The 6301-nt window shown below is 38.3% G+C and overlaps 1 pseudogene; it reads left to right on the top strand.

Annotated features, from left to right (window-relative positions):
• Positions 1 to 734: 734 nt before the first annotated feature.
• Positions 735 to 5197, top strand: LOC117078319 (annotated as a pseudogene).
• Positions 5198 to 6301: the final 1104 nt, after the last annotated feature.

The following is a 6301-nucleotide window of genomic DNA, read 5'->3' as shown; positions in this document are numbered from 1 at the left end:
GTAAGACAGAAATAGATAATATATATTCTTAGAACAAATATAATAAGAGCTCAATAAGTGTTACATGATTGGTATTATTGTCATATTCATATAAGGCATGTCCCTGCCTCAAGAAGTTTGTATTCTATCCTGAACTATAAAAATAAGGCCTTTCAAAGAAAATGTGACGTATGTGATAAAGCAGGTGGTTCTACAGAAGTTCAAATAGGAAAGGATGAGTAATCTGGTACAATGGCCAGAGAATGATGTAGAAGGCTTTAGTTGTGAGCCAAGCCTTGAAAAAAATGTATTAGAACTGTGGTTCCAACAGATACAGTTCAAGGAGAATGGCAGCTCAGAGGACAGAAGGAACCTGTGTAAAACTGAAAAAGCTGCAGTGAGTTTTCACATTTTATAAGAGAGAGGTAAAATAAGATCCTATGTTAAGGTATGACTCGACTATGGAGAACACAAAAGGCCACATAGGTGACTTAGAACATTGGAAGCTTTTGAGGAGATCTCACTTTATTTAAGAAGTGCTTACAAAATAAAATGGCAGCAGAGGCCAGGAGAGATGCCTAGTTGCAGTCTGAGTGAGCCAGTATGGGGCTGATTCAATAAAAACCTTCCAATTGTGAGCAGCCAAAGCTACAATGAAGGCAGTGGGACAAAAACAATTGTTTAAGTTTTCCTAAAAATTACTAAAGACTATAATAACAGAGTAGATATAGGGGAAGACACCGAGGAAGCCTGGGATGAGTGACAGTGGCTCCAAAATTTTAGATAAACTGGAAAATGTTGACAGAGACTGGGAAAATATCAGGAGTCACTGGAAGAAGGGGGTGAGTTGGACAGATTGGTCAGTTAAAATTTGGAAATGTTAAGATTACTATGACGTTGGAGATTCAAGTGGAAATTGACATCCATTGGACTGGAGTTCAGGAAAAGTAAGATAGATATAAAAAATAATATGAAAAAGATATAGAGTTTCTACCATGTATTCAAAGTAAAATAGTTTCAACATGTTTCCAGATAGATTTGTTTTATTATAACATTCAGAAAAGGATGGAAAAACCAGTTAAGTCTAATTATAACCTATGAACATGGGAAAAATTCATTGTTACATTAAGCAAGAAGTCAAAAAATAACAAATACTTAACCAAAAGTTCTCTACTGTAAACCCACTTTTCTTCTTTCTTAACCTAACATCTATGTATAAACTAAATCAAGCAGCTGAATGGGAGTTCCAGGCTGCAGCGAGCTATAATCGTTATAATCATGTCACTGCACTCTAGCCTGGACAACAGACAAAGACCCATCTCTTTAAAAAAAAAAGGATAGAACTTTTATTTTTAATTCAGAACCAACCATTCTTTCGTCTCTTAAGAACTTAAATTCTATTAAGTAGCTGGGAGTGGAAGAATAAATTGCATAAATCTATTTGGAGAAGTAACATGGAAAATTACAGTGTCACAGCCAGTATTTCCTTACATTTTATTGGTTGCGATCTCCACAGAGGATTTAAATAATTGAATTCGTTACTTTTTTAAAATTTGTATTTATTTATTTTGGGATGGAGCCTTGCCTTGTTGCCTAGGCTTGAATGCAATGGCGTGATCTTGGCTCACTGCAACCTCCACCTCCTGGGTTCAAGCGATTCTCCTGCCTCAGTCTCCCAACTAGCTGGGATTACAAGTGCTGGCCACCATGACCAGCTAATTTTTGTCTTTTTTGTAGCAGCAGGGTTTCACCCTGTTGACCATGCTGGTCTCAAACTCCTGACCTCAGATGACCCACCTGCCTCGGCTTCCCAAAGTGCTGGGATTACAGGCATGAGTCACCATGCCCAGCTGAATTTGTTACATTTTAAGAAAGTAGTTCTGCCCTATGAGACTTTGAAGCAGAGGTGCAGGTGAATGGAGGAGATACAGTGCTTTACACTAAATGGATCCAGCCAGCTATGGTTTCCAAGCTCTTGAGCCTGCTCTTTACAGTTTCCTTTAAAATGGTTATGTCTGCTCTGGGAAGGTAATGCCAATAATCAAGTTTATTAGATGTGTACATAATTAAAGTTAATAGTCCTTGAGAAGTGTCTTGAGGGCCCTTCAATGAGGAAAGGACATGAGATTTCAAGGCATGGGCTTCATAAAATCTCTTTTGGTTACTCAGATACATCCTGTAGTTTCTTTTTGTTTCAGGGTGAATTTGAGGGTACTTAGACAATTAGAATGTTACTGTGAATACATCCCTAAATTTATTGTTTATTATCATGTAATATACCTTATTTAAATCTCCTTGCAAATTTTCAAATTATTTCTAATGCACATAGAAAATATGGCGGATTTTTAAATATTTGGGATATCAAATTGATTAAGAATGTTAAATTCAATATTGAGAAATAATATGAATTAAAATATGTAAAATTTAAAGACTGTTTCAAACATGCCCTAAGCATTAAAATTTTCCTAAATTTTTTGTGAATCCCATTTTAAAAGTTGAGAATGAAGGAATTCTATTTTATGCTGATAAAAATCGATTGGAGTTCTCATACAAAGGTGGTCCCTCCCTTCACAAATTTAGTTGGGAAATTTCAAACACCATTCGGTGAGGATGCCAGGAATTATTAACTTCAAACTTTTCAGTCCCATCTCACACACATATCTTCACACAAAAAACTAAAGCACACAGTTACAGCAGATGTCACATAGCTAACAGTTGTGATCCTGGGATGTAAAATGTGACTTATATTAAAGGCTCTTTAATTATGCCCTTTGATTTTGTCATCATTTGAAATTTTTTACTGGTGAACTTTTTCCAAAGTGGCAGGTTCTTTCTATGGGTTTACTGTGAACTCTCTCCATGATTCTCTATCCACCTCTTTACTCTCTTCTCTTCTCACTCCTGTACATTTTTATTGATTACTTATATGGAGTATTTAGCTGTCTTTTTGTGTTTTGATCATCCTCTGTATATCAGAGATTAAGCTCACACTCAATAGTACTTACAAATTTATTTCCAATTATAAAATGATTTCCTGCCTATGATGAATTCTGGCATTATGTATTAAAATAGCAATTCGTATTTTTCTTTTCCCTACAAAATGTTTAAGTATAACATCATTCACATTACTTTATTAGGAATCTGGCTAAATATATTGCTTTACATTAGTGCAGTACAGCTCTGGACAAACTGTTTTTTCTCTTTTTAACTTCCTGGAATTTGGGGAAATATGGTTGCTCACACAATGAGTCTGGTCTTTTGTTTTCTAAATGTCCAATATGCTCAAAAAGGCACTGAAATCATTTAATGTAATATTTAAGCCCATTTATACTGACATTGCCTGAATGAATATGAAAATTTGCATTTCAGCTGAATATCCTCACAGTTTTAATCTACAAATTCTTTTTTTTTTTTTTTTTTTTTTTTTTTGAGACGGAGTCTCGCTCTGTCGCCCAGGCTGGAGTGCAGTGGCCGGATCTCAGCTCACTGCAAGCTCCGCCTCCCGGGTTTACGCCATTCTCTCGCCTCAGCCTCCCGAGTAGCTGGGACTACAGGCGCCCGCCATCTCGCCCGGCTAATTTTTTGTATATTTTAGTAGAGACGGGGTTTCACCGTGTTAGCCAGGATGGTCTCGATCTCCTGACCTCGTGATCCGCCCGTCTCGGCCTCCCAAAGTGCTGGGATTACAGGCTTGAGCCACCGCGCCCGGCTTAATCTACAAATTCTAAGACCTGTATAGTATTAAAATTTTCCCATATGATAAAGCAAGAAAAATAGCTATAAGTGGGAATTATAAAATGCAAGTATGTGGTACTGTCTTGGTCCATTTGTGTTGTTGTAAAGGAACACTTGAGGATAGGTAATTTATAAAGAAAATATATTTATTTGACTCACAGTCCTGCAGGCTGTAAAAGAAAAATGGCGCTAACATCTGCTTCCAGTGAGGGCTTCAGACTGCTCTCACTCATGCTGGAAAGCCAAGAGGAACCAGCATGTGCAGAGATCACATGAGAAAAGCAGAGAGATGGGGAGAAAAGTGCTAGACTCTTTTAAACATCCAGCTCTCACAGGAACCAGCTGAGCTAAAATTCACTCAACACTCCACCTCCCAGAAAATTTTTCAATGGATACTAGTAATTGAGTTTCTACACTGAGATAAAAAAAGGAACAGTTTGTTATACCAGAGTATTTCAAAGTAAATAGCACAGAAATATATGTGATTGTTTCTAGATGCTAAGTAGTAAGTACTTTTGATCAAGAAATGAAAAACCAGGTGGCAAAAAACACCCTACAAGGGATTATGAGAAACCAGACCAATATAAGAAATTGAGAAAAATCTGGATCTATGCTTAATATTTCATATATATGTTTTTAAATTAATGAATAATATTTCCACATTTTATGGGGTACATGAAATATTTTGTTAATTGCATAGAATGTGTAATAATCGTCAGGATATTTAGGTTATCTATCACCTCAAGTGTTTATCATTTCTGTGTTGAGAACATTTCAAGTTCTCTCTCCTAGCTCTTTTGAAAAAAAGCATGATTATTAACTATAGCCACCATACTCTGATATCAAACATTAGAACTTATTTCTTCTATTTAAATATATATTTGTACCCATTAACTAAGGAAGAGCTGGAGAGACAAGTGGTGGATCAGGTAAAGAGCCAGGAGCAGCTGGCTGCGGAGCTTGCAGAGTACACCACGAAGATCGCACTCCTGGAAGAGGCACAGAGGCGCAAGGAGCACGGGGGCGCCAGGAGGATGAAGTTGAAGAGTGGCAGCACAGAGCCAGAGTAGCCCAGGATAACCTGGTGAAGACCAAGGAGGAGCTGCACCTGGTGATGACGGCACCCTCTCCCCCGCCGCCCCTCGTATAGAAGACAGTGAGCTACCATGTCCAAGACCGCTTGCAGGACGAGGACTCGGAGCCCACTGACTACACAGAGCGGAGCTGTCTAGCGAGGGCATCCGGGATAACCGAAACGAGGAGAAACACATCACCAAAGCGGAGAACGAGCGCGTGCAGCGGCCTCTGCTGATGCTGAGCGGCGAGCTGTCCCAGGCCCAAGGTGAGAATAAGAGGACTCATAATTACATCATCCACAATGAGAACATGAGGCAAGGTCGGGACAAGTACAAGACGTTGCTGCAGATCCGGCAGGGCAACACCAAGCAGTGCATCGACCAGTTCGAGGACATGTAATGGCCAGGCCAGGACTGAGGGCAGAGAGAGGCTCTGCTGCGGGCGCTGCCGCCCTCACCGCCAGCCTCCTCACGCTTGTGTCTTTAGTGCTCCAAGTCTAGGAACCTCCTCATCAGATCTCAGTTCCTTTTAAAAGCAGTTACCCAAGAGAAACGTCCTGGTCTGAGAAGCAGTGGAGGCGTCCTGGTTTGTTTTCCCCGATTGTATCATGGTTCCAAGCAGACCAGATTCTGGCTATTATTCTCCAATCACCTCCTGTGTTGTGCTGGGAGCAGGACTGATTGAATTAAGGAAAATGCCTGTAAAGTCTGAGTAACACACTTCATGCTGGCCAGTATGATACAAGATTCAATAGCATTAAAGGAAACCATGTCGTGGCTTACACCTGTGCCATACTTTTTCTGTATTTGAAATAAGCGCAAATTGATTGATTTTTTGTTTTTAATTTATATGAAGGATCCATCTTTGTATATTTACATGCTTTTAGGGGTAAAATTTTTGGAAATTGAGTCTGAGGCACTCTTGAACACACACAATGATTCTTTCCTCCCGTCACTCCACGTAGCTGGCAGAGATCGCAGTGGTCACCAGCGTAAGCGGCCTAGGACACTCGGATAAATTTGAAAAAATATATATATATTTTGTTGTTGCTGAACAGTTAGAAGAATACATTGTTGGACTTATACACCTAATTAATGATCAGCTATATAGTATTTATATGCAAGTGATAATACAGATTTGTAAAACATTAATTTTAAACAGGGAAAGTTTTGTTCTGTATATTTTGTTTCCTTCACAAAATAAAAGAATTACATGTTAAAAACCAAAAAAAGGAAAATATATCAAAATGACAGAAGTTTTTACCTATCTATAACAAACTTGAACGTAAAGAATTTAAATTTCACAATTAAAAATTATTGACTGGCTGAATGGATTAAGGAAAAAAAAAAAAAACAAGACCCAATTACATGCTGCCCACAGAGCTTCTTTTCACCTGTGAAGACACACATCGACTAAAAGTGGAGAAATGAAAAAAAAAAAAAAAATCCACAAAAACGGAAATGAAAAGCATCTGAGAATAGCTATACTTAGATATAACAAAATTTAAACC

The sequence above is a fragment of the Trachypithecus francoisi genome, unplaced genomic scaffold, assembly GCF_009764315.1.
Source record: "Trachypithecus francoisi isolate TF-2019V2 unplaced genomic scaffold, Tfra_2.0 Lachesis_group0, whole genome shotgun sequence".
Lineage (NCBI taxonomy): Eukaryota > Metazoa > Chordata > Mammalia > Primates > Cercopithecidae > Trachypithecus > Trachypithecus francoisi.
The sequence above is the reverse complement of the archived record's forward strand: the minus strand, read 5'-3'. Positions and strand labels throughout refer to the sequence as shown.